The following is a 9,785-nucleotide window of genomic DNA, read 5'->3' on the forward strand; positions in this document are numbered from 1 at the left end:
CTGGCAGGGGAGCAGTTAGGCATCACTCAGGCTGGCATGGGAGTGGTTAGGGGGTTATCAGGCTGACAGGAATAAGTGGTTAGGGGCAATCAGGAAGGCAGGCAGGTGAGCAGTTGGGAGCCAGCAGTCCTGGATTGTGAGAGGGATGTCTGACTGCCCTTTTAGGCCCGATCCCTTGAGGGGTCCCAAATTGGAGAGGGTGCAGACTAGGCTGAGGGACACCCCCTACGTGCACAAATTTCATGCACTGAACCTCTAATGTATTTAATATCTGATTACAAATATTTTTCTCATTCCATGGTTGCCTTTTCACTATGTTGATAATATCACGTAAAGCACAAAAATTTTTAATTTTGAGAAAGTCAAATAATAAGCCACATATAATATGATAATATATGACTTTATATTATTCATATATAGAAATTGTTCAAAGCTCTCATGGTGTAGCAGGGGTTGGGAAACAAATGGCACACGGGCTGTATAAGACTCAAAAAACAATTTGGTCTGGCTCTGCCAAGGCAACCACAGGTGGGACTCAAAATTCAATAAATCTGGGAGCTTTTTTCATAGCAACATAAATTCATATTAAGTTAAATATATTAAACAAATGATATTATAAATATTCAAATGGCCCTTTGCAGAAAAATGATTCCCCACCCCTGCTAGAAAAATTAATATTATATGCCAGGCAAGACATTTTCAAATATATTAACTATTCTCCAGAATGGTGGTTTAAGGAGTTCTACAAAAATTTCCCCAGTGAAATAATCATACTTATTAATAAGGATTTTTAGCCCTGGCTGGGGTGGCTTAGTGGATTGAGCATCTTATGCATCAAAATGTCACTGGTTAGATTTCTGGTCAGGGCACATACCCAGGTTGCGGGTTCTATACCTGGTCAGGGCATGTACTAAAGCAATCAATCAATACCTCGATGCCTCACTCACTTCAATGTTTCTCACTCTATCTTCCCCTCTTTCTTCCTCTCTCTAAAATCAATAAAAAACATTTTAGGGGGGAAAAAAAAAACCACACACAAATCTTTAAAAACAAACATTTAAAGTCCCTAGAAATAGTTGTTAAGACATACAGCAAATGATTCAACTAAATCATAGTTAGAACAGTAAGTGTCTATGACACTTGAGCCACAATGCACTCCTTCCTTCTCTGCCCCCAGGACACTTCTGTGTGGGAAGGTGACCAAGAAGATGGGACTTCCCTCCAGCTCCCAGGCGAAGGCTGCATGGGAAGAGCAGGTCACATCATTTCTCGTCTCCACACCACTCAGTGCTGCAGAGATAAATTCGAGGTGAGTGTGGCTGAGACAGCAGAGGCTTCCTTCTCCCAGCAAGACTCCACTCGTAGTTCGGAAGATCTATCCCAAGGAGAGCCGACCAAGAATACTGGAGCCCCAACTGAGATTCTGAAATTCATAGGGATATACAAAAGAAGCCAGAAGAGTCAAAATAATTTGAAAAATAAAAACAAAGTTGGGATACTTTCACTTCTTTATTTCAAATTTTATTTTAAAGCTACTTCTTCAAGATAAAAATATAGATCTGTAACATAAAATGCAGAGTCCAGAAATTAATCCTTATATTTATTATTGAAATGTACACTTGAAATGAGTTAATTATATAAAATGTAAAATATGCCTCAATAAGGTTAAAGAAAGAAAATAGAGTTTGAGTCTAACTTAAACTTGACCCAACACAGTGAAATTTCTGATTAGATGCCAGTGATCAGTTGATCACATGGTCTGCCTGACAAAAGAAAGAATGGACATTTTAGGGGTAAAGACTATCAACTTACGTACTTAAAGTTCTTTTAAACATAATTTCTGGCATAAAAATTTAAAATAATACATAAGACAGATAATTAGAGAAAAACGTTACTAATAATTATTTTCAAATCCCCACAATAGAAGCAAATCCAGTGATGATCCAGATGTTTGAATTAGCAGACAAGGACTACAAAATAATTATATAAATAAAATAAAGTAAAATAAAAATATAGATGAAATAGAGGAAAAATGAGAATTTTAGAAGATCATTATAATATGTAATAGAATCATTCCCAGAATCATCATCATCACAACAGTCGGCAAGTCCTTCTCATCATCATCACCAATGTCATCATGGTACAAGGCGTCATAAGCAAATCAGAACTGCTGTCTTTGGAAGGCTCTTTGATGTAATATTCTGCCAGGGCCGTGGGGACTTTCCCTCCATCCTTTTCTGCTTGGGCTTTAGTGGCTGAAGCCTATTTTCTAATGATTTTTAGCATATTCTTTGTCTTTTCCTTTACTGTCCCTCCATTTCCTGAACATAACTGAGCATCCACACTGGCTGGGGAGAAGGTGTGCGCTCATGAAGCGAAGAGATGACATTTAACAGGATAGTCCTGACCCGCTGAGTACGATTCCACCTTTCGGAGGGCAGGGCACCACTCTGTGGCTCATCTATGGGTAGGTGAGCATTGAAATGCAAGATGGCAGCCTCCCAGTTGCAGAAGTCGGACTCATCCACCAGGGTGATCCGGAGCTTTGCAGCGGTTCTCCTGGGACCCTGAGCTGGTTCCCCGGGGAGCCCTGCATCAGTTCCTCAGCAGGGATTTTCCTCCAGCATCAGGACCTTCCTCAGGCTGGTCATCTGCTGCTGGGCCATGGCAGGGCCAACGCCAGCCCGGCCCTAGTCCTCATGTACCCCGGAGCAGGGAGCAGGCCCCTCCCTCGGTCGCCCTGGCTGGGCCGCACCGGGCCCCTGATTTCACACACCCGGCGGGTGGGAACAGACCCAAGACGGCCTTTGCGCTGGCCCAGGTGCTCCTCACACAGGACATGGGCCCCTCTCCTACACCAGGGCCAGGTGGGGGAAGAGGTTGAAGGCGTTAGGGGAATTCACTCCTGTCAGGTACCCCCACACCAAGAGTCCTCGCCTTGGGGAGCTGAGAAAGGCAGCAGAGGGCAGCGATGGTGAGGGGAGGGGCCAGGCCCGGGAGCCTTTCCCTCTGGGGCCTCAGGGGCCGCCAAGGCTGCAGGGCCAAAGGGCCTGCCTTATTCTTCACGTGATAAAAATCCTCATTTAAGGTAGACTTTAATGATTCAAGAATGCATATTAAAATCTTCATGATAGTCACTAAAAGAATAGTATGATAAATCCTATATAATAAAGATGTAATATCCAATGGTCGTTACACCGTGAAACATAAGGACTGACTGTGTAATGACTGGATCACAGATCAGCAGGAGGGTGGGGCAGTGAGATACTAGTGGGTGGTGGAGAGCAGAGGGATCTACAGGAGGGAGGGGCAGCAGGCAGAGAGCTACAGGAGGGAGGCAGCAGAGAGCTACTGGCTACAAGCAGGCAGCAGAGAGCTACAGAAAGGGGGAGGGGCAGGTAACAAGCTATGAGGAGGGCAGGAGGGAGCTACTGGAGGGCGGGGCAGCGGGTGGAGGGCTGCTAGAGGGCAGTAGCAAGCTACTGGTGCATGGATTCATGTGCAGGGTTACTAGTATTTAAATAAAAAGGTAGTTCAATTTGTATATCATACCATCATGTTGTATACGTTAAATATATTTTTTATTTTCATAAGTAAAATAAATAATAAAGGGTTTGTAAAACTAAAATATCTAGTAAAGGAGATTACATGAGATTAAAATATCTTGATTAGTACAATAATGGTTACAATGAAGATACAAATAAAAGAGACGGATACAATGATTAGAAAACAAATAACAAAAGACTTATGCTAAATTATATAATTAAATTAAATATGAATGGTCTAAGTACCCTAATTAAAAAGATTGAGATTGTCAGACTAGACCCCAAAAGAATAAGATCCAAAAAAATGCTTTTTATAAAAGTCATACTTAAATATAAGAAACAAATAAGTTGAGACTAAATGGCCCAAGGAAAATTATTGTATATGTCCCACAATAGACTAGCATAAGTATGTTCATAGAAGCTTCCTATCTAATAAAGAGGGAATATGCTAATTGACCCCCATGTCATTGCAAAGATGGTAGCGCCCACAGCCAATAAGGAGGGAAATATGCTAATTGAATACTACACCCTCAAAGATGGCAGCACCCACAGCCACAAGATGGTGGCACTCAGTCCCCTCAGCTCTGCTGGGGTGGGGGCCGATCTGTGCCAGCTTCTGGAGTCCCCCAGTCCCCTCAGCCCCTCTGCTGCCCAGGGCTGGCCTGAGGCACAGGCAAGCCTTGGATGGCAGCTGCCCAGCCTCCCAGGGCTGTCCGACGCGCAGGTAACCAGGGCTGTCCGAGGCTTGTGCTGCCAGCAGTGGCAGAAGCAGAGGTGTGATGGGGTGTCACCTTCCCCAATCACTGGGTGGCCTCCTGCCCCTGAGGGCTCCCAGACTGTGAGAGGGGGCAGGCCGGACTGAGGGACCCCCTCTCCAGTGCATGCATTTTCATGTACCAGGCCTCTATAAAAGCCAAAATCTAGAAACGGTTCAGTTTGAATTACAGCTTCATGTAACAATATGGGTGAATCACACAGATACATTGAGCAAGTGGAACTGGGCACGAGAGCATACATATCCTCTGATTTTACTTATATGACAATTAACAACAGATAAAACTAGTCAATAGGGATTGAAGTCCGAATAGGTGCTATTGTGATAAAAAGGCTATAGTAACTGAGGTGCACAGGAAAACCTTGAAAGAGATTAAGTGTTCTACATCTTGGTCTACATGTTGTTATATTTATAAACATTACACACATATATGTACACACAAGTATGTATACACATATATAATATATATACGCATGAGTATGTAATATGTATGTCATATACATGTATGTATATATTTGTAATATGTAGGCATATGTATATAATATAGACTTATAGTTATAGAATATAAATACATATATAGAGAGAGCTGTACATTTAATATCAGTTCACTTTGTACATGTGAGTGAATGTATGTTACACCTCATCCAGAAAAAACAGAATTAAACAAAAACATGAATAAGGCCAAAATGCTTGATTTTATTCCTAATTTACCATTGGTAGCAGTTTAAGTTGTACACAATTTTCCAGTGTGATAAATATTTTTAGAAAGAATATAAATCCACATTTATGTTGTTTCTAAATAAGATTAGATAATTGTCCATAGAATCATGATGACAGTGAGGATGAATATAAATGAAAAAATGTTTTTCACAGAATTGTACAGATTTTGCAAAATCAAATACTCATATCTTATAAGAAGATAAACATGGTAATTTTTGGAAAATAAATTTATATCCACGTAAGTTACTTTTAAAATTATTAATAAAATTTGTCAGTCTCTCAAAAATAAAATTTTAAATTTAGTGACATACATTTTATTTGTAATATATTTTTACTGAATCTATATGTAAAAATTGCAATAATTTTTTTTAATTTTGTAAGTATTTTCAGTTTTGACCTCTACTTTTTCAAGTATACAATGTGTGTGTGTGAAAAAAGTTTAATTATGCCAGATGATCTATGTCTTTCTTCCATATCTAATAAGTTAATTATTCTACTTACTGGGAACTTCCACTCAACTGGAAACTCTATTTCCATATACCCCTGCCAGTTCTTTCCTAAGATAGATTTACATTTCCAAATTCAGGTATTTAAGGATGAGGAGGTGTTAATAAATGTGTTGTCAATTTCTGAAATAAAAGGAATATGTCCTAATTATCATTTCTTATTCTTACCATGTAATCGCTAACCCTTCTTCCTAGGACGGTCTGAGCGCCCCCCTTTTTGACTTACTTTTAGAGAGTGTTAATGTTTTTCCAGTCACCTGAGGACAGGGCTCAGGCAGGCAGTTGGGTGTGTAACAGCAGATGAAGGCAAGGCTGCCGACGCAAGGCCCTCCTCTGTCACCGCATCGCAGATGGCAGCCCTGAAAGCAGCAGCTGCTGTGTTATGAGGTGAACAGAGACAAGTATGTGTGTGGACCCATCCATCCCATGGTGCATGTGCACATCTGTTCCTGATTGATTCCTTGTTCCCTTTCCCTGGCAGTGTGTATGCCTGTGTGTGTGCTTGTTGTGTGCCTGTGCGTGTGTGCCTGTGCGTGTGCCTGTGTGTGTGCCTGTGTGCCTGTGTATGTGTGTGCCTGTGTGTGTGTGTGTGTGCAATCTAAGCAGGTGAGAACTTCCAGCGAGCAGACCGCAGAGAGACAGGGCCAGCCGGACAGGGCGCAGCAGTGTAGTTGGGAGGAAGCTGCTAATGGCAGGGCTCTCCCGAGGCCCCCGCTGGAGGAAGAGGGCATATCACACCTTCCCTCTGCCTTTCAAAGCAATAAATGCTCACCTTTTACAAGAGCTTTGGGGGATGAACTTCTGACCTAAATTCAAGCAGATGGGTACATCTGCCTCCAATTAGATCTCAATTGCCTCCTCCTGAGAGTCTCAAATTTTGCCTCTTCTTCATGGTCCTTTTTGAGACTTGGATATCTCTATTTCATCTCTGATTTGCTCTCGGACAAGCCTCATTCCCCACTCACCATGTGCTTCTTGCAGTCGATGCAGATGTTCACCTCCTGCTCCCTGTCTTCTCCAGCTTTCACTGTTCCCCTCCTCTCCTCTCCCCCGGGGCCCCGTGGACTCCGCGCTAGCCTGTTCGTTGTCCCCAGTGTCTAGGCAGACCTCTCCTCACACTCCTCTCACTCCCACATTGTCCTCAGGGTTTTATGCTCAGCCACCAGCTGCAGGTTCGCTCTGGACTTAAAGGGGAGGAGGATGTAATGCCACCAGCTCCGGTTCTGTTTTCCAGGCCATCCTGCATGGGAGTTTATCAGCCTACACCCTACCACCAGGTACATCCTTGAGAATTTCACAGGAGGAGCTGTACTCTGAAACAGTGCGAGCATTCCTGGATTTCACTTATACACCTTCTAAACTCATCAACATGTCCTTCAACTACTAATAGGACAGCATTCATTGGTGGGAGTTTACATAGTGAGTGTGGAAGGAAAGGCAAAGGCAGGCTGGTCTGGAGTGAAAGTCAGCGCACCCTGGGCCAACCCTGGGCTTTGCACCTGGCCTTTCCCCATTGGCCAGGGGTTCTGTGCCATTGCCTTTGAAGCTCATACCTTTGGACTTTGGCCCCAGATTATGAGCACATATACGTGATTATCATATGAATAATAAGCATTGTTCCTAATGTCAGGAGATGGGTGATGAGCTGACAAGGCAACATGCATGTTAACTGTGGACAGGCCACTCCACTCTGTTGGCCTCGGGCTCCACACCTGCCATCATGTGAATATGAGGAGGACCATATTCAAAAGCTCATGAATGTTTCTTTAATACCACCTTTCTAATGAATTAGAATTCTAGGACACACTCATAAACATCTTTTTCTTTTGAACATTTTCCCAAAGTTTCTTTTGCTGACACGGCATGCCTGCTTTTTTATTAAAGAAATGAAAAATTTTAAGCAGGTAACAAATTCATAAACATACACTAACGATGCAATAAATAGTCCTAGAAAGAAGTAACCCATCATTCTCTGTGTTTCCTGGGCCTCAAAGAAAGGCACACCACCCCCGGACTCAGAACTCCTACCTGCACACAGAGGTCCTCTTCTCACCCCACACTGAACCTGGAGCTCCAATCCAGGCTGCCCTGGTCCCGAAGCACACCAGCTCCGCCTCTGGCTTTCATCCTTTTGAAAATAAAAAGAGGAAAACCAATGTGAAGGGTGGGAATTAAGAGTGTACTTTTGCAAATATTGTTTGGGTTTTTATGAAAATGCTCACTATATTTCTTGTAGAACTATATATATGACTAATCCCGTTTTCTTTCTGTGCGGTGATGTTAAAATTGGGAATCACAGTCCTCACCCCCTGCCTGGCTCTTTCACTTGTCCCCCTCTACAACAGCCCCTGCAAGATCTGACCCCCCTAACCCACTCTCCTCTGTGAAGTGACCAGGAAACTAACCTCCCAACCTGTGTCTTGCCTTCTAGCACCACATGTACAGAGGCATGTAGGCCATGTACAGAGGCATGCAGTACTTGTATAGAGGCATGTAGGATATGTACAGAGGCATGTAGGGCATGTAAAGAGACATGTAGGACGTGTACAGAGGCTGTAGTACATGTATAGAGGCATGTAGGACATGTACAGAGGCATGTGGAACTACACCCCTTGGAGGACATTTTAATTTCAAACTCAAGGTGTCCAAACTGAACCCATCTTCTCTTTCCAGATCTGCTACATTGGTGAGTTCTCGTTCCTCATTCTCCCACATGTTTGGTCCTTAATGTTTACCCACATCACCACCTCAGGACCACACAGTGGATCCGGAGATCTGCGCCCCCTTCACCCTGCTGCCACACCCCTAGTACCCTGCAGGGACTCCTCATGTAGGCAAGGCGTGACCCACTGCTGAGATCAGGGCTATGTGTTAGCTTGATACACACCTGCCTCCAGGGCTCTCACACATTCTGCCTTCCGGGTCCCAGGGAACAAATCAGATCTCTCCTCCGCAGGAAAGCCTAGAAGAAATGGCTGGTTATCTCCAGGGGGCTGTCCCTTTCTAGCACAATTCAAAACTGCACTTGGCATTACTTACCCTTCCCTCCAGGTCAGCCACCTGCGCACACACTCCCTGTGAAGGCCCTGGTTTAGATGTGGCCTCCGGATCAAAGTTCTGGGAGGTGATCTGGAACTTCCCTGTACATATCAGGGGCCCCTCCACAGAGACCCGAGGGCTGCACTACCAAGTAGGTCTCCTCTGGGGAGCAGGTGCATAGGCTCTCAAAGGCATTCACAGCAACTTGAATTACTGCAGACTCAGCCTGGTTTTTCAGTTATGTAATGTTAAATCTTTCCACGGAGGCCAGTAATATAAACTGAGAATTACCTGAGAATTCCACAGTATAGCTGGGGTTTTTATTTTTAAGTTGACTAGCGATAGCAACAAAAAAATAGTATAGGATCCATACTACCTGCAATGGTTAACGTTATGTGCTAAATTTTATAGCCCACGGTGCTCTGATACTTGGTTAAGCACCAATGTGAATGTTGCTGTGAATGTACTTTTTATATCAAGTTAACATTTAAATTAGTAACCTTTAAATCAAAGAGATCACACTCCATAATGTGCGTGGGCCTCATCCAATCAGGTGAAGAGAAAAAGACTGACTTGAGGAAGAGAGAGTTCTGTCAGCAAACAGCTTTTGATCTGAGGCTTCAGCATCCGCTCTTCCCTGGGTCTTCACTCTGCCAGCCTGCCCTGCAGCTTTTGGACTTGCCAGACTCCACATTTAAGGAGCCAAGTCCTTAAAACAAATCTCTCTCTCTCTCTCTCTCTCTCTCCCCCCCCCCCTCTCTCTATCTCTCTCCCTCTCTCTGTCTCTTCCTCTTTCTCTTTCTCTTTCTCCGGAGAACTTTAATACACCACATTTAAGAGGTGATTTTCATTACATTTAAGATAGACATGTTTCTTTTATTTCTCTATAACTTGATGCATCATGAAAAAAACCTCCTCTTTTGGTTAATTGTATATTGTTCTCCTCAACTCCTAGCACTTTCTCTCCTTCATCCTGTTTGTTCTCCTCAAACCTGTAAGAGAGTTGAAGCTCAGATGTGAATGCCACCAGGAGCTGACTGCATGCTCAATGGCTCAGTCTTCCACTGCCCTGCTCTTCTTGCATGAATGTCACACGTCTTGAGGAGAAATACACAGATGTGATGTTCTTTCCAGAGAAACAGTTTATATACACTAGACTTCTCATGTTAGGGTATGGGGTGAAATCAAATAAAGCCACCT

The 9,785-nt window shown here is 43.4% G+C and overlaps 1 long non-coding RNA gene across 1 annotated transcript; it reads right to left on the reverse strand.

The window, feature by feature from the left end:
- Positions 1-992: 992 nt before the first annotated feature.
- LOC311632202 lies at positions 993-8,795 on the reverse strand. The gene is made up of 3 exons (XR_014796730.1): positions 8,434-8,795; positions 7,575-7,674; positions 993-1,423 (listed from the first exon to the last, which is right to left on the reverse strand). It is a non-coding gene; the product is annotated as an uncharacterized lncRNA (long non-coding RNA).
- Between the last annotated feature and the right edge of the window lie 990 nt (positions 8,796-9,785).

This window comes from Pipistrellus hanaki (genome assembly GCF_964339955.1).
Source record: "Pipistrellus hanaki genome assembly, chromosome: 14".
Taxonomy (NCBI): Eukaryota; Metazoa; Chordata; class Mammalia; order Chiroptera; family Vespertilionidae; genus Pipistrellus; species Pipistrellus hanaki.